At 42.7% G+C, this 19,008-nt stretch overlaps 1 protein-coding gene across 2 annotated transcripts in view; it reads left to right on the top strand.

The window, feature by feature from the left end:
* The window catches only part of LOC111874893 (alpha-mannosidase 2), a 393,048-nt gene that overhangs the window by 105,056 nt on the left and 268,984 nt on the right, over positions 1-19,008 (top strand). Inside the window, exon 3 of one of the 2 annotated variants that reach the window (XM_023870753.2) lies at positions 1,614-1,725. The gene's annotated coding sequence lies outside the window, so the exon portion shown is untranslated. Of the gene's footprint in view, positions 1-1,613; positions 1,726-7,757; positions 8,003-19,008 lie in introns of those variants that run through there. The other variant, XM_023870755.2, reaches the window with a different exon arrangement.

Here is a 19,008-nt window from a genome sequence, read left to right on the forward strand (position 1 = left end):
CACTCGTCTTCGAGATGTATTCAGCTTGAGAGGGAAACTTTTTTATTGGTTTAAAAGAGTAGGTAAGTTTTGGCTGTGGTCTGATCTGACGAAGAGCACACAGCAAGTGGATGTTCGTGCCAATCTCTGCCTTGTCTGTGTGTCGCGGTTTGTCCCCTAAACAAGTCTGGTGCTTGTAACAGTCGAAACAGATCACGTACTTTACTGCATTAAGAATAGTTGTGTTTGTAGTACAAAGGTGTGAGCAGCTGTGTTACATTCACAGATCACCGAAAATACGTGGAGAATATGTTACGACTAAGTTTCGCATTTTATTATCTAATTTGGACGTATGGGTTAATGCAAATATAACGTGGAATACTCTCCACTTCTTCCTGATATACCTGATTAGGGAATGTGAACAGTTTTTCCACTTCCATGTGGTTCCATGGCGTGGTACGGAGTTAAGCACAGGGACAGCTTGTTCACACAAGTTCATACAGTCTTCTTCACGGCTGGCCCAGTGTGCCACATCTGGGAATGTCTGTAGCTTTGACGTTCTCACGGCTGTAAATATGAAGTTTACGTCTTTTCTGAGATTTAACAGAGTATAATTTTTAGGTGGCTCCGAATCATGCTCTTTCCCCTGAAGAAAGTCACAGCAGATGCCTCCACCAAATCACGATTTGGACTGAAAGCACTGGGCGTTCAAGAAGCTTTCGAAAGCTCTATTGAATTTGAGGCCTCAAAGCAGTGCCTGTGAAATGTACTGTCTGTATGCTGTGATGTCGCATAGCCTGAAAATAGTTGACGTTTCAGGGGAGCGTCCTGCCTCCTCCTTCAGGTTGAAGGAGCAGTCAAGCTGGTAGCCATACTGACTATATGTTCCTGGTTTCTTGCTTGGGGTTACTCTTCTATCCGGAAGATACACGAAGTGGGTTCCTTCTAACATAGACGAACTTGTAATGCACTGAGTGGTTTCACATCCCACAGGATATGATTGTTCTGCTTGAAAGCACCATTCTTTACTTAATTCTACACTGTGTCCCTGTAACAGGCCGTGGAGGCCCATAGGGTTGTGAGACGTTCAAGCTCCCACATTCTCTAGATAACCGGCTCACAGATGGCGGTGAGGTTGTCAGCCTTACGCGCCGGCCACCCTTTACTCCCCAGGAAGATTCCTGCTACTCATTTCTGTTAGAGGCTGAGTCGACCCCAGGGCCATAGTGCGGCTGGAAGGATTAGGCGTTGTATATATAAGACGTCCAAATACAAAACACGACTTAACATTCTTTGCATCGCGACCACTGTCATTACACACGTCTCGTAATGCCCAAGTACGACAGCGTGACAGTTCTGATCGAGACATGTTGGCATTAAATGCTATTTTAATGTAATGTTAAAAGAAAGGAGAAGCTCTGAAAGGTTTGTGTTGCATTAGACATGAAAATGAGTGAACGGATGATACCTCAATACAACTGGATGCTGAAATATAATATTAAATGTTTTTCCTTACCTGAGCACTCAAGAGTCCAGCCTCCGAAATGTCGTTTGAAATAAAAATTAGAACAATGAATATCGTACATAAAACTGACCAATGCATCTAATTTAATGAAAATACATTTTTTTTTCAGATTGTTACATGCGGAAGACGGAGAGACAAACATGCGAAGCCAATCGGCGCATTTCTAAGCTTTCCTCTGCGAACACGCCGAAATCAGGGAGAAGTCCAGGCGTGCATCGATCGTGAGTATTTAACATTCTGTGAAATGGTATTAAGCTTAAGTGCATAACGGAGCAGCAGTTATTTAGAGCACATGAAATATTTACCTCATTACGAGCCGTAGACGGAACAATTGTTTTACAATTTGGCGTATTTACATTAACTGCTGTTAAGTGAGAATCTGTTTTATAGCTGATAAACCCTGTCAGTCATGTGTCATAAGCAACTCAGGACATTGGCGGGATTCTTGATAATATTTCAGTACTATAGGCCTGCTTGGATTTCATAAATGTCATTAACTTAAACGTGAACTTATTCAACTAACAAAATATTTGGATTTTCAAAATGATGTTACTTAAGTACAAAGTAGATATGAGAATTAAACATTGGACACACACACACATACGTATATTGTCTCGTAGTGTGCATGTGACTGGCAGCTGCGCTCTGGATCGGTGAACAGATTTATTGACAACTTACGGGTCTTAATTACGTGTACAAATAACTGTAACACTACCGCTTTTTCCACACTTCACAGTTCACTAGAGCACACAGTCTAGTGTTCTCAGTCTCTTTATAGACGTTTCCTGGCAACGGCTCCAACAGTGCGTATTCCCCTGTCTCCGGCTAATGTCCTCTTTTCACAAACTCCAGTACAGAAGCGGCTGAGCTCTGCCCTTGTCGCTTGCTTGTAACATCTCGGCACGGGCCACGTAGAAAACACAGCACTTCCATTGTTGTAGTCCAACTTTTGCATTATTAAGAATCTGCTACATCGCAACGGAGACGTGTTTACTGAGCCGTTGCCTAGAAACTGGTGTGCTATATTTGCCTATCTAACGATCATCGCAGAGTAACGGCTCTGCGAGCTACAATATCAGTCTTCTTAATTAAGAATCCTATATTTGTTTGTTTAACGACGCTTTCAGAATCAATCGAATATTAAGATGATTAATGAAAAATGGAAGAAAGCGAGCATTGCTACTGAGATTCTGTTCTGGTACTTGCATCGGAGACTCAGAGAAACGGAGGAAAATCTTAGGATAATCTGGTGCTTACTGAGGTTCGAATAGAGCACCTTCTGAATATAAATCAGAACTTCACCGCTACACCAGCCTGTTCGTTGATTGGGAACTGCAGACTGTCAGAACATACTGTGTCCATCTCCATTAAGGTATCTCAGGATATCCCAGTACTTTCTCTTCGCATTCAAAACAACGATGTTTTTCTCCATCCTTTTAGTTACAACAAACAAAAGAATCGATCCGTTACTATGATAACCCTCAGTTCTTATACAAAGGAACCAGAGTACATACGCATATAATATGAGCATTTCAGATAACACGGAAAAGAAATACAGGCTTATTCTAAATTATTGTCGGGGTTTCCCTGGCCTATAATTTTCAAACCGGAAACAACAAAATAAAACTGCTTACGGAATATGAAAATGTCACTCAAAAAGGTTTCTTACATATAGAATCAATACTGCTGAATGCAGAATAAAACTTTTTGAGTTATAAAATTATAGAATAATTGTTATCACCTACCAGAATGATTCAGTTCTTAGATATGTATTGCCTTTACCTGCTTTTCTCAGCTGACCACCTTCAGAAGGCATAAGATCAGCAAGTTCAGAAACTACTATTACAGAGTTCGTAATACATACTTAGAAGTCTTTATATATAATTTATTTACAATTATTTTGATTGAAATCTTATTAATGTTTACTATTTAGGAACCTAAACCGATATGGTTTGTGTCCCTGTGCTTCTTCTGTTAAAGCGGAATGTTGGGATATTATTTGGAGTCCTCAGGGGTCCTCTCAGTGATGCCTCAAAACACAGCACAACGATACAGTACCATAAGGGCATCACTGCGAGGACCCCAGAGGACTCAAAATTGTTCCCCAACATCCCATTTTAACAGAAAATGGACAAGGACACAAACCATATCGATATCCTAAATATTAAACATTAATAAGATTTTAATCCAATAATTCTAAATAACTTCATGTAAAATCTTCTCTACGCATGTATTACGAACTCTGTAATAGTAGTTCCTGAGCATGTTGATCTTATGCCTTCTGAAGATGGTCGGCTGACGGAAACATGTAAAGGCAATAAATATCTACAAATTGAATCAACGGACGGTGTTAACAATTATTCTATAATTCAGTTTACTAGTGTGCCGGACCAGAATGATTACAGTTAAGTTTTTTTTTAGTTACAATTTCATATTCCGTGGGCAATTTTATGTTATTGTTTCCGGTTTGAAAATTATAGGCCACGGAAACCCCGACCATAATTTAGAGTCACTCTGTATATTAATTCAGAAGTTAAAAACATTTGTTTAGCCAATGGCTATAGAGTCCAGATCATCAGGATGCTTAAAGTACTTGAGTGTTACTGTAAGGGAAACTCGTATAATTTTTTCAGTACGGCTAATACCAGCCTCTACAGTTTCACTTTTTATCGCCCTTCTAATCAGTCCAAATTCATAATTTGACGTACTGGCGTAAGAGGGCGATGCTTCTTGAACATTCAAAAGAAAATGGAGACGCCACTTCAGCGAACCAAGCGGGGATTCTCTGAATTAATAAACAGTTGAAGTCACTACTGCTATTTCTTATACGTTTTTAAGACCGCGCTGTACTTGGATTTTATTTTGATTTGGGTGCATGACTGAATTGAGCACAGTATATTTTGCCACCTTAGAGCCATATTACGTTCCTGTGTACACACGCGGTAACGTAGTTGGTTGAGGCGCAATGTTACAAGCCAGAACGTCGCGGGATCAAATCCCGATGAGATCATTGGGTTTTTCAGTTGACCTAATCCAGCTGCATTATGGCCCTGGGGTGGACTCAGCCTCTAACAGAAATGAGTACCAGATATCTTCCTGCGGGTAAAGTGCGGCCAGCGCCTAAGGCTGACATCACCGCCATCTGTGAACCGATTGTCTAGAAAATGTGGGAGCCTCGACGTCTCACAACCCTATTGCCCTCCACGGCCGGTTACGGGGGTAGGTTTACCTTTACCTTATCACCAGGGAAATTAGCTTTATGGAGTAAGATTCTCGAATTTTACGTTGTGTGGTATTTTCAAAGCCTGCAGCATGGCAATTGCAAGCAGATGCTGCTTCCAGTTGTTCATATCGAGCTATTAAATCTGTTAAGTTGCGCCGTGCATTGGTCCTTAGCGATGTAGTTTTGTTTGTTGCATAGATTATCATCATACCAGGGCAAAGACAATTTTTATAGGGCAGGCGGACAGTGTACCGATCATGGGGAAAATAGAAGGTTACACCAACAGCATCTCAAGAGAGGCTGTTGTCTTTTTCACCTGTAGCTATGGAAGTGCTAGTCTTCAAAAACAAAACGTAACGCTTTTTGAATTGACCGTGGTGGATGAACCAAATCATTTAAGCACATAACTAGGGGGTTAGTCACCGGCTTCCCACCGCGGCGGCTGGGTTCGATCCCGAGTCTGGTCAAATGGGATTTGTGGTGGACAAAGTGACACTGGGGCAAATTTCCTTCCCAATTCTTGTTCTACCGGCTGCTCCACACTCACCATCATCTACCATCCGGGGGCTGGTGCAATAGGTCAATTAGTGGCCGACGTACCAAGTGGACTCAGTCTCACCCCCCCACCAAGAAGTATAAAGTGTTGAGGCGACCTACTGCAAAGAGACTTACGAGATGAAGCAATCCTACTCGATTGGGCGTGTGCTTTAGTTGTGGTAAACAACCTCACTAACGAGTTCTCATGTTTTTTTAAAGCTTTTCGAATTACTACAAATCGCCTTTCAATAGACGTGATCTGACATTGTCTTGCCTGTAGCGAAATGACATGGATTGTACACTAAATATACTCGTTATATATCATTAACCGCTGCTTTGATGCAGCAACTAACGAAGCTCCTCTTTGAAGCTGTGTCATGATGTTATTTAAGAAATAAAATATTTTCTGAACGCTGGGCTCACTTGCCCTCAGTACTGCAAAGTTATCCTGAGCTTCTTATGTACCGCCTTTGTGGTGTAGTGGTCAGAGTTCCTGGCTACAGATCCAGAGGTTCCGGGTTCGATTTCCGGCGCTACCAGATTTTTTTCTGAGAAGTAGTGGGTCTGGAAAGGAGTCCACTCAGCCTCGTTTGGATAAGTGAGGAGCTATTTCAAGGAAATACCGGCTCCGGTCTAGAAAACCGAGATTAACTGCCGTGGGGATTCGTTGCGCCGACCACGCGACACCCTCTATCCGCCAAAGTATGCACTAACTTCGCCGACAAGCGGCGGTCGCTCGGTCGGTATAGTTCGCTTGCGGACTAAAACCACGGAGGTTTTTCTTATATATGTATATCGAGCGAGTTAGCGTAGCGGTAGTAATCTGTATTTATACTGAGTAGGCGCTCTGTTCGAATCCCGGCAATGGAGACCGGCTATCCTTATTGAGGACTTCCGTGGTTTCACCCAGTCCTTCCAAAAACAAATGCCAGGATAGTTCGATTAGAACAGGACCGCCTCCTCCCAAACCCCTTCCAGTTCATCTGTTATGTAGTGGAGGTGGTGGCAGCGCCTTAGAATGACGGACGAAGTTGCCGTGTAGAATTGATGTACTCCGTCAGGTCTGTACACACAGCGCTAATGGCGTGTTTTGTGCGCAGTAAGACGCCGGCTCAGTTGGGCTGCGGGCTGGAGGTAGAACAGTGCTCAGTAGCCCAGGAAATGATCCCAGCATCCACTGGCTCAGAGTCCAGCGATCTGACTCATAATTTGGACGTTTCGATGGAACTTCCTTATTTCTGCATGTTTCACTGTGGTTCTCTGTTTGTGTGAAACGTGGGCTCTGACATTAAGGGAGGAACATAGACTGATGGTGTTCGAGAAGAGGGTGTTGAGGAGAATATTTGGACCTAAGAGGGATGAAGTGACAGGAGGTTGGAGAAAACTGCATAATGAGGAGCTTCATAACTTGTACTCTTCTCCAAGGATATTTAGAATGATCAATTCAAGGAGGATGAGATAGACAGAGCATATAGCATGACTGGGGAACGCATATAGGGTACTGGTGTGAAAGCCAGATGCAAAGAGACTACTATGAAGACCAAGACGTAGGTGGGTGGGTGATATTAAAATGGATCTTAGATAAAATGCGGTGATGTGGACTGGATTGATCTGGCTCAGAATAGGGAATGAACTTTTGTGTTCCATAAAATGTCTGGAAATTCTTGAATAGCTGCACAACTGGCGGCTTCTCAAGACGGGCTCAGCTCCATCAAGTTACTTTGTTGACGATGTCAGTAACTCAGAGTATATTGCGCCGAATGGTAAGATAATCTGCTGAACAATGTCAGCCATTCTTTCAGTGGGATTCGAACCCACGATCCCAGCGTTCGAACGAGCGAAGACAGTTTATGCCTTATACCGTGCGGCCACTCCGATCGGCGTTTTTCATGATAGAAATTCTTAAATATCACACTAATTAATTTCAGGTATTCATTTGAAGTCTTAAATTAATTGCAATAATATTTACGTGCTCGGTTCCCACATCACAGAAAACACATTGCTGTCCGTTATAAATGTCTACTTGTTAATGCTGTATAGGTAAATAAATCGCACTTTGNTCCTTATACCGTGCGGCCACTCCGATCGGCGTTTTTCATGATATAAATTCTTAAATATCACACTAATTAATTTCAGGTATTCATTTGAACTCTTAAATTAATTGCAGTAATATTTACGTGCTCGGTTCCTACATCACAGAAAACACATTGCTGTCTGTTACAAATGTCTACTTGTTAATGCTGTATAGGTAAATAAATCGCACTTTGTTCCGAGAATCATACGAGACATAGAAATACGCTCAGCTTGCTAATTTTACCTGGGGAGGGGGGTGTTCATATTCTAAAATGGGGAATATGTGTCTCTATAAAGTAGTAAAGGGAACTGAACGGACGGAGAGCCCCTTGTGCCACTGTTACAGCGAACATGAAGCACATCCCTCGCTGGTGTGTGTGAGCAGAGAGAACGCTTGGCTAGTATGGATGTAGCCAGCCACCTGAGCGTGTACTCAGCCACTCGTGTGTATGTGTGTGTTTAAAGAAAAACAGCCCTGTGTTAGAGTCCACTGTGTAGCACTGTTCGAGATATATCGACCAATTGAAAGGTATCTTCAGCCATGCTTGTTGTCTTCTGCTGGCGGAGATGAGAGGATGAGGAATTGTGCTGTTTAGTCCAAGTGTAGTGATTTTGATGTTCAGGGTGTCAACAGACTTGTTAGAGCGTCACAAAGTTTTCTGCAGGTAAGTTAGGCCAGTAATTAAAAATTTAATAACTAATTAAGCGTGAATATTAGTTACATAGTTTAATTAACGAAGCTATATCAACTGTTAAGATTCGGTAACTTTGAAGTAGATATCTTCTGGGTTATTACACCGTGTAATCTGGTAGGTGGAATCCAGCTGCTTCATGAAATATGCTACTTCTGTCATCAGGGTAGAAGTCGGACTATACGGTTTTATAAACGAGAAAACCATGTTCTCTTTCATAACCTCCTCAGAAACCCAAAATATTTTGCAGCGAGCTTATGCTGTAGGGGGAAGGGGTTGGAATGGCTTTTATCCCCATTTGTGAAATTAAGAACACGTTTATCAGTGCAGTTCATTGTGCAATGTACCGAAAAGCAGTAAAAGAACACTTAAGACTTAGAGATTTCCAAATGTTTAACTTATTAAAGTTTTACACACATTTTTTAGGCAGCCATAAACTCTACACTTATGAAAGTCGGCTTGCAAGTATTGACTCTTCAAAAACCAAATTTCATCTAAATTATATATAAAAATTCAGTTAATATGACACAGGAAACAGATTACGTCTCCGTCCCAAAGTCCAGCTGGTTAATGTTTAGGGGAATATTCGCTCTTTATTGTAAGAACCATACGGAACACACAAATACACTCAGTGGGCAGAGTACAGATTTCTGGTATGTTAAAGAAGGTGGTATGTATGGTAACCATTGGGCTTTAAGAGGTTTATATTTGCGGGGTTCACTTTATCTGCTGACTCTCTTCATTCAGTAGCTTGCCTGTGAACATATTTCAAACCATTTTCCTGATACACAACATTTTAATTACAATAATTTTAGAAAATAATTAGTAGAAACACGACGAGACATGTGGGGTATAACGACGTGTATTCCGTTGAAAGTCATCCGACTCTTCTGAGGAACATGTCAAACGAGCATGAGGCAGTCTGCAAACCGGTCTCTGCCACATGCAGATCAGTTCAAAATAAGTCCGCAGACACAAGGGACCCTCAACTACAAGCGTGAAAATTTGATTAATGTAGAGCTTACGGTTGTGTAGAAAATGTATCTAAATTTAATAAATTCATCATTTCGAATGAGGGCCTTACAGCCTCTGTTTAACAATGTGCCGACACTTAAGTACGTGTATATATTATAAACTAACAAAGTTACGATAATGACTACATGGGTGGTGGCCGTCAGTCGTAACGTAGCTTTGACTATGATGAGTTACTTATGAGTAGTCGCCAACCAAAAAGAACGTGAGCACGGAAACAGAGGACATTGTTGAGATACATCACCAGGCAATGACTGGAGAAGACGCTGCAGACTGAGGAGACTTTATGAATGCTGTAGTTAACAGTGAGCTTTGGAATGTGCAACTCAGTGAGTGAGACTGTCGTATTTATTTGTAGTTACGTTCTGTAAGTGGCCACTAGATCCAGTGACAAGTGAAAACCCCATCTGTAGTCACACTCATACAAATGGCAATATGGGGGTGTCTTCCCAGAACTTTCCTTGCTGGTAAGGTTATGTCTCTCGTCGAAGTTGCATTAATACTGCCTCATTGAAATGTAAATGGTCTGCTATGAGGAACTAAGAAAGTAAGGTCGCATACTCATGTTGTCCAAACTACATTAGAGTTCATTTGTCTGCACTTACTAGCGGGCTCTCAGCACTTGTCGCAAGGTACCTCCCGTTGTGCCTTCTTTGTTTGTGGTTTTGACTGCGGCATTATAAGAAACCTTGCAGAATTAGTTCTGGAGTATGTGTCATTACTTGTTCTGCATATTGAAACATTGGCAAAGTATTACAATAATACACTTCATAAGCTTTTTATGGCCCCATGTATTACTGCGTGACCAAACAGTCTCATCGCCATGCAGGTAGTGTTCGCTGTACAAATTATGTTATGTTTATGGTTTATTAAATCTTCGCTTATATTTGCATTTTATTGGCAATGTACTAAATTGAGCACGTCCATCACTTTGTTTATGCATGTCATTGCGCATGAGCACGCATTCGAAATCTGTGACGTAACGAGATTCTGACGTCAATGACTGTGACAATTATAGGCTTCTGGGTTGTGAGGCAGTGTAATTTGGAAGAGCAAAAGTTCATCAACGCCAGTAAAACTACTCGACCGATCTCGACGAAACCACGTACGACAGAAGAGTCCTTTCGTATCGGTTGCAACATACAAAGTATACGAAATGATGAAAAGTGTGTACGGTAGTGATTATTTGAGTCGCTCGAACATTTTTCGGTGGTATGCTCTATTTCGTGACGGCAGGGAGGACATTGAAGACGCTCCACGTGCATCAAAGCCGAGAACAGGTCGCACTGAAGAAAATGTGAAAAAAGTGATCGAAATCCTTGCATCAGACAGATGTGTTTCTGCAAGACTCATCGAGGAGCTTTTGGGAATACCAAAAAGTACTGTGCATCAAATTTTGACCGAGGATTTGGGCAAACNGAAGCCGAAACCAAAGAAAGTGCATGCAAAAGAGTCGAGTAAAGACACTGCTAACCGTTTTCTTCGATTCCAAAGGAATCATTCACAAGGAATTTCTGCCAGGAGGTCAAACAGTGAATTCTGATTATTATGTCGGAGCCCTCAGCCGGTTGTGGGCGAGAATTCTTCGAATTCGACCTGAAAATCGAGAGCAAGGTTTCTGGTCCCTCCTCCACGACAATGCCCCACCCCACAAATCGAAGATCGTGCGCTATTTTTTGGCCAGAAAAGGGACCACAGTCCTTGATCATCCTCCGTATTCGCCAGATTTGGCTCCAGCAGATTTCTGGTTGTTCCCAAAAGTTAAGTTGCGATGAAAGGAGACCGTCACGACGCCATCCAGGACATCCAAAGGGAATGTACCGCAGTTTTAAATGCGATTCCACAAAAGGAGTACAGTGACTGTTTTCGAAAACTTTTCAGCCGATCCCAGTATGTATTGATTCAGAAGGAGAATGTTTTGAATAAAAAGAATGAAAATTGGAAAATAATTCACGTCTTGTATTTTTAATGAACACAGTCCTAAGAGAACCTGGAAACACTGTATATATACATAGGCACCTTGAAAGAGACAAAACGTAGTGTAAATGTAACTTCACGGCGTACGGTATTTCGTGGTATGGCACTTCTCAGTTCGTGTTCCACGTTTAGTTGAAGAGCCTCCATAGACAGGTTCAGTGGGAGGCAGTCTGTAGAGAGGTGTTGAACTAACTTCAGAACTCATGCCTAATTGCATGGCGGATTTATTCGTGCCTTAGCCCCTTGCCACGAATTAAAGTACGGTAGGTCAGGAAACTAAACTCTTTAATGTTGTATTTTAGCGTCCTGTTGCACTGATTCGCGTCCATGATGTGTATGTATTGACCGTCTTCTAGTGCACACAATCTCACTTGTCACTTCACTACATGTTTCGGCATCACTGTGCCATCCTCAGGGGTGTTATTTACGTTAAACTATTGCACTGCTCGCCATCATGTGTCGTTTATAAAACGATTTAAAATGTATATTCCTCATGTACCATAATAAAATGTATATATTAAAATTTGTTAAGATTTATCATCCTGTGAGACGTATAGGACACGATAGGAAGAGGACACGACCTGTGTTTCACATGGTTCAGAATTCTGGGCCCTAAGAGGAAATAAACCCAATATAAAGAAAGATGACCGAAGATGCTAGAAGCTATCAGCGTGGAGATAGAATTTCGGAGAACGAAGATGAGACGTGCGAACTTCCTTAACGAAATGGAGAGAAATGTTACCCCCAGAAAAACTTATGAAATGTTGTTCTCGAGATAAATGAAGTATGAAGCTCCTGTAAAAACTATCTTTGGCCTAAATGGATTTTTAATTGAAGAGGGGGAGGTGGAAAATACGACTGAAAACACAATTGACGTTGGAACGCTGGTGTCGACATCACTAGAAATGTCAATTCTATAACCCACCGCCGAGCGGGATATTCTAGAAGTAACGGCCTAGAATTGTATTCAGGACCAGCTATACTGACTGAGGCTTCTCACAGTTTTCTTCAGTCCATCCAGGAAAATTACAGCGTACTACCTCGATTAGGCTACGAGCGCTTCCTTCCCAATTCGTCATCAGTCATTAGTCACTTTCAATCTGACGCTATGTAGCCTAGGTACTGATAGAACCTGCCAGTGGTCACACTTTTATTGAAATTCAGCTCACTTGAGATTGTTAAAACTGAGGGAAAAGGTAAAGCTATCCCTGTAACAGGTCGTGGAGGCCCATGGGGTTGTGAGACATCGAGGCTCCCACATTTTCTAGACAGTTGGCTTCTAATCACTCACGTTATATAGTCTCATTTCTGATCGCGTCGTTTAAGGAAGACTAAAAAATCCGTTGCTTGTGTTATGTTAAGCGTACTTTGAAATCAGAATAATGAAACGTAATTTAGTGACTCTTCCGTATCAGATCTCGAAGAAAGCCTGTGTAAGGTTTGTGGGATCGATTTACAAGTCTTATGTAAGAGAGGCTTTGTTGTCCCTTCGTGCTGCTGAGAACCGGAAGTTGCTCTGTAACTTTCTGTGAAGGTCTTTTCATATCGAATTTCATGCAAATCTGTGACACGGTTTATGGAAAAGTCTAGTAAATCAGTATGACTGAAAATTAGAGTTCGCGATGTATAGTGAAAAAAATTCGTGCCGAATATCAAGAAAACCTGTCACCGTTTGGAACGGACAGGTGGACGGACATGAAAGAATTTTTATAACACTGTAAAGCACACCTTAAAAAAATACGAGTATAAGGTAATTAGTCAAGATATCCATTCATTTTATGAAGCCCGGAAATTTCACCCTGTTGACAGCAGCCACCACTCCAACCCCCGCCATAGGGACCATATCGTGAGCAAGTTAATCCCACTTCTACATCACACGATTTATCCAAATGCATTTTAATATTATTCTTCCATATACATCTTGGTTCACCGTTTTGTCTCTTCCAATATAGTTTTCCAACAGTATTGTTTTATGCATGCTTTATTTTCTCCACGTGTGTGCTACATGCCCGCCCATCTCCTTAATCAGGGGCAAATGACCTTGGAAGCCGACGCGCCTCCAATCCCGCAGAAACACACAAACTTTCGTTTTTATGTGATCAAACCAAGGGCATAATGGTACCGGTACTTCATGCAGATTACATATTATTGTGACGTGTAGACACAGTGGCAAGTAACAGCTGTATAAACAGGCGACAGTACAACTACCGTTGCTAGGGAACAGATCTGTGGACACATTGTTTCCCGGACAACGAGAGAACACGCAATAACGAAAGAGGCATGTTCTGTACGGTCCGTTCTGGGGCTATATAACAAGGACTGATAGTTCTGTTGAGCCAGTTCCGCGGTCGTCCGACCCGTAGCCAGTCGCTATGCCCACTGCGCTCTCTCGGTTGTGCAAGCGACAAGCAGAAGCCATTCACAACCATGAGAATGAACATGTTCGCGGTAGAGGACAAGATGAAGCTAGACACAGAAAATATAAGAGGCTTAAACTTGGCGGTGGTCCAGCTTACGACCGTTCAAATGACTAAGCTGCCGTTATAGCGTAAGATGCCTAAGATATGCATGATCTGCTTTGCAATGCCTGTACTGACGGAGGACTTGTGCATAGTGCACAAGGAAGAAATGTCAGTTATATGCCATATGAGCGATACATACACTTGAAGAAAGGCCAAGCATTTTCGTAAGTAACAAACACATATTCTCGTCAGAGAGGTTGTTACATCGGTGAACCGCCAGTCGTAAAGTAACTTTGACTTTGAATTTGACTTGAATCGGTTGAGTTAGTTGAGAGTTACTGTTATGAAAAGTGAGAAGCTGGTAGCTGGAACCGGGAATAGTTCGGAAACCCAGAAGAAGGGGAAGTTCCCCGTTGGAAGCCGCTACCAAGCAACGGCTAGTGAAGACTGACGAGATTTCATGTGTGCTATAGTTAACCGGAGTGTGTGACTCAGTGAGACCGTCGTAGGTATGTGTATTTATGATGTGTAAGTGTCCAATAAATTCAGTTACCAATCCAGGCCTTGTCTCCAGTCACTAAATACGCGACAGTGCCATGGGATCAGTTGCATGTTGTTGGGAAAGAAATACGACTTCTGTTGCAATAAGATGCACCACGTCACCCGAGAATATACGATCACCTTTAGTCGTCATGGAGGTTTCGACTGTTGTGTCCTCAGTTCTTACCTTGCATGAGAGACCAAGTTTCACGCCCGCATAAACAAGGGAAAGAATAAAGAAAGTCGTCTTCTGGGTTTAGGCACCGTGTATTCTTCGTTTTGGCCGACGTTNGAAAGAATAGTTCAGAAGTTAAGAGAAAATTATTTCAAGTTAGAACCCATGTATTCGTCTGGGAGGGCTTGGGAACATTTGGGGCTGTGTGTCTCGAACGTGTATGAGAATGCGTTGTAGTTAGCAAGTATACAGAGGAACTGAAATCCTCATTGCCGGAGATCCCATAAGGTTGCCTCCTGCGATGTTGCAACTGAATATCGCAACTCTGCGTGTCAGTTGCGTCGTCCTGTGTCTGACCATGGCAACTTCCAGCCAGGCAAATGCAGCGCTTGTCCAGAAACTTTGAAAGACTCGCCCTTGACTGTGAGCTTATAGCTGCGTTCATAACAAGGGCTGTATAATGTGCTTCTGATCGGTTTGGAACTGAATTCGGTTACACGTGACAAAGAAACGCGTTGCGACTGTCAACTTTCTTGTTAACAGGACGTAACAAACAGCTTGTGCGAGACACTTTGCTAATTAATTCTACAGAAATGTAATCGTTTTGTTAATGAAGAACAAAAAGTTTCATTAACGGATGGCGTGTTTTGCGCAACATCTGGGGTTGACGCACAAGTCAGAGGAAACCCAGGCGTCTTGACGTTGTATCGTCGACCGAAGTTGGTTCTGAATACCTTTTTAATATTAGTGAACTAAGGCCCATTATTGAGTTCCAGGCGTTGTATATGGTGGTGATCGAAGTGGTCGTATATTTGAAATAAGTATCCTGTTTCTGAATTTACTTATTTTATACTTTATTCCTGGAAGGTGTCTGCACTTCGTGTTGTATAATTGCGAGTGATTTCATGTGGAAGGAAACGATCTTGACCCAGTTGCAAGTTACGCTCCTGGCATTTGCCGGGACGGCCTGAGGGAAACCCACTAACAGTTTCTTGTAGGATTCTGAGTCTTTCGTCCAGCATTCGGCCTGGAGGGCGCTGGAGAATTATATTCTGTGGCCATAGAAGGATTGGTTCTTATGCCATTTTATGACATTCTTCCAACTTCAGAAGTTATATATTGTCGAGTGAGGTTGGAACGGGATCTTGAATTTTGCGTACTAACTCGTATGAAGGAGGTATTTTTTGCTTTATAAAGATGAGACGCCCTATAATTTGGTCAGGCTTTCCCAACGTTTCGGAGGAACATATTACCTCTCTCTTCAAATTGGAACAGTAAACGAACCGTAGAGAAAAAATGGTATGAACACAAGGCCAGGCATTTTAGTGCAGTGTTTCTATTCTGATTCACTCTATGACACTATAAACTCTATGTATCTGCAGACTAACCTATATAGAATTACTGTATGAACATATGAACATAATTCATCGGTCGGTATAGCGATGGGCTACGTCCTCGACGACCGGGGTTCGATCCTCGGCAGGGCCAAGTGAATTTCTCTACTCTTCAGTGTTCAGACCATCCCTGGGCCCCACCCATTCGCCTCTTCAATGGGTATTGGAGGTCCTGTCCCCTGGGCTAAAGCGGCCGTGGTGTGAAGCTGACCAGTCACTTTCGTCTTGTTCCGAGGTCAGGAAAGAGATACCTGTGCTTCCACTCCCCCATACGTCTTCATGGCCTGGTGCCCAATTAATTAAGGGAAGGGACAGCTTAACCTGTTTTTTTTGTTACAATGGCGAAATCCTGATAGTGGCTGTTCGTTCAAGAAATTCTCGCTGTTTACTAACGCTAACATCCGAATACCGTGTTCATACGAGTCATCAACTGAGCCTTACCTTGAGCCAGCTGGAACCAATCCATTCCGTCACATCCCAGCTCATTAAGATTCTAATAATTATTTTGGTATAGTGACTACGCAACAGGCTGTTTGACCGAGGAATCTGTGATCGATTCCCGGAAATTTAACCGATTTTCTTCACCATCTACTCTGCCGGCAGAGGAGGCCACCTTCATATCTAACAGCTCTTTGGATATTTCTCCCAGGGTAAAGTGATCTGTGCATGAAGGTAATAGCGATGTTGGGAATGCGTGGATCGAAACCTCCACTGCCCCCAGTGTCTCAATGGCGCGATGGTTGGTTAAGCACAAGTTCCCGTTTGTTTCCCACATAGGCCTTCTGTAGTGTAACGTTGTCATGTGTTCTGTGGAGGATACAAAGAGTGGTAATGAATGAGGAATTTGGGAAGGCTTTGCCATGATGTGGTCCGTTGTGAGATGTATTAGCCTGGATCTAAACCGGATTAACTGAGGGGGGTCATCCGGATTAATGAAGCAAGATATAGCCCTAAAGGATGAAGAAATACAAGAAATAAATGGAAAATTTAATGATAAGTATGCCGATGAAAATAAATCAAGTCTTTATTTAAAAAAAAAACAAAAAGACAAATACATTTAATTCTCCGATAGAAGACCCAGAAGTTGTGCGTGGTATTTGAAAATAATAATGATGTTTGTTTTGTCTGAGGAGACAAGCGACTTATCTGCCTTCTTAAAGTGTGTACTCAACTGTGAACAGTATTCTTCATTTATCATATCTCGATCCGGATTATCCGACATACGGATTAAGTGTAACCGAATTATCCAGGGTTTGCTGTAGTACGAAGAACGCCAGTGAGGATAGGGCAGTATTTTCATAGAGGACCGAACCCGTGACCGAAATGATGTAAATTGCGATGATTACTATCCTACGGGATGTGAAACCGTGCAGTTCGGTAGAAGTTCACCGGCGTTTAGGAGGAACGTACTGCCTCCATCTACAGTATCATAGAGCTCTTGCTGGTTCTTTCGACCCTGATAGATATAAAACGACAGTCCGAATTCTCATTGAAATTCTTCGGGGGTGGCGTCACCTAGCAAAAGACAGTAATGTTCATAGTTACTACTGTGATAGCCTCAAATCAAACATGAATTACATTTAAAAATTGAACCCCTATTTTACGGGAAAAAATACATTTCCTCGTAGTTACAAAGACCGCCTGGTTAATGCTGTTTATAGAAATAATCTTGTTTATTCCAAGCATCATACTAGCTCAGGCGGTTAGTCGCCGGCTTCCCACCGCGGCGGTCAAGGTTAGAGCTCAGGACAGGTCATATGGGATTTGTGGTGTTCAAAATGACACTTGGGCAGATTTTCTTCCAGTGCTACGGTTTTCCTTGCCAATGTTTGTTACACCGACCCGGGGCTGGTACAATAAGCCAGTTAGTGGCTGCCGTACCAAGTGGACTCAGTCTCACACCCTAAGAAACTAAAAGAGAAACCTAAAACTATCGGCCTGCAACCGACCGGTCTGGTGTTTTTCTGTACATGACGCCGCATTGCGCGCTGTGTATATGCACGTCTAGTCTAGATGGGCGCCAGTGGACTGGGTACACTTCAGTCGCTTTGTTTACTGTGGGCGCTTACTACACTCAGCGGTATCCTTGCACGAGGTCTTGGGTTCAGGTTCAGACGGGACTTCGTAAGAGGATTGCGTAGCTTGTAACGGAGGAGCTGTAGTTCACGCACGCGCGAATTGTATATATGTGTATGGGGCGACGCAGGATGATGTTATATTGGGGTTTGGTCAAAGCACTTCACCCTTTCCATTTGTTGTAAGATGCAAACAACGTTCATTATGTAAGATTTGAGGCTTTCACGGCGGTGACTATGAAGAAAGCAGTCTTCTGGGATTTGGCACCGTGTATATGTGGTGTTGTTTCGGAGGAACGTATCGCCTCCATCTTCAGGTTAGAAAGAAAAATATAAGAAATCCGCAAGCGAAAAGACCGTGAGAACCGGTAAAAGCAGACTGCTTTCTTCAACGTTCATTATTATACATATTATGACATGACGCCTGAAAGCCGGAATAGCGGATCCAGAACGGAAATCAATTGCTAGTCAACGGCTCGCGAAGCATGTTCTCGCTGCAACGAATAGACATGGGATAATCCATTGCTGGGCAACGGTGCGGTAAGCACGTTTCCACGGCAGCGGTTAAACAGAGGAACTGTAGGACACGGTGACATATTCGGTTCCCCTCAAGTTATAAGAGTGTCCAGTTCATTCGTGAGAGTGGGCAGTGATTCTTGGTTCGCCATTCGTCACAGTAGAAGAGAAGACACTCGTAGTCCAGTAAGGAATGGAGCGATCTAAGGCAGTCATTGTGAACTGTCGTAATTGGCTGTACGTGTAATAGAAGTGCCACTGAATCCAATCCAGAACCCGTTGTGTTAATCGCGCAACCCCTTATACGTGACTATATTTAATGTGAGCATAATGAACGCTATTAAACTGCAAATCCAGTTTTGCAGGGCAAGCACTTGATGTTTGTAACAGGTAATGTGAAGATGGCTTCTCTTGTCTTTGTTTCCTGCTGCTGTGAACTTCACGACACCACTGACACTGTGACTCAGACCTCTGCAGTTGGCTTGCCGACACCTCCGGACATTACGGTATGTCTTCACTGGTCAGATTGGGAGGTTTGGGCGTGTTAACGCTTCCAACTGCACCCCCTCACTAGAAGTTCTCCCACATCTGGCGAACAGTTTTCAGGTTGTAAGTTTTGAGGTTTTCACGGCGATGACTATGAAGAAAGTCGTCTTCTGGGATCTGGCGCCGTGTTCTTGGTTTTAACCGACGTTTCGGAGGAACATATCGCCTCCATCTTCAGGGTAGTTGAGTTGCGTGCGAATACAGATATCTGTAGCTGCAAAGATTGGGAAGTGAAAAGTGCTTCATATATAAACCAGCACTT

The sequence above is a fragment of the Cryptotermes secundus genome, unplaced genomic scaffold (genome assembly GCF_002891405.2).
Source record: "Cryptotermes secundus unplaced genomic scaffold, Csec_1.0 scaffold516, whole genome shotgun sequence".
Taxonomy (NCBI): domain Eukaryota; kingdom Metazoa; phylum Arthropoda; class Insecta; order Blattodea; family Kalotermitidae; genus Cryptotermes; species Cryptotermes secundus.